The following is a 357-nucleotide window of genomic DNA, read 5'->3' on the forward strand; positions in this document are numbered from 1 at the left end:
GATGCACAAAACAAGAGTTTATGATAGAGATGTACCAATACCAGTATCGGAAAAGCCTCAAATACTGCCTGAAATGCTTGTATCGGTACCAACAAGTACTGGGGCTTTTAGAAGTCAGAGACTAAATCCGTTCAGATTTCGGATCATATACAGTCTGTTTAATAATACCAGCAACAGATCGCATGAAGAGCATTTTAACGGTTACTCTGTCATAATATTGGAGACTGAGTACAGGCTGATATATGGGTCTGATAACATGTACAGGCTGATGTTGTTAGATCTGTTGCTGGTTGCACACTGTTTCTGCTCTCCTTCCCTCTGTCTGTCATTGACTGCAGGAGTGAAGCCTGGTGTGCG

Source organism: Etheostoma spectabile, chromosome 4, assembly GCF_008692095.1.
Source record: "Etheostoma spectabile isolate EspeVRDwgs_2016 chromosome 4, UIUC_Espe_1.0, whole genome shotgun sequence".
Lineage (NCBI taxonomy): Eukaryota > Metazoa > Chordata > Actinopteri > Perciformes > Percidae > Etheostoma > Etheostoma spectabile.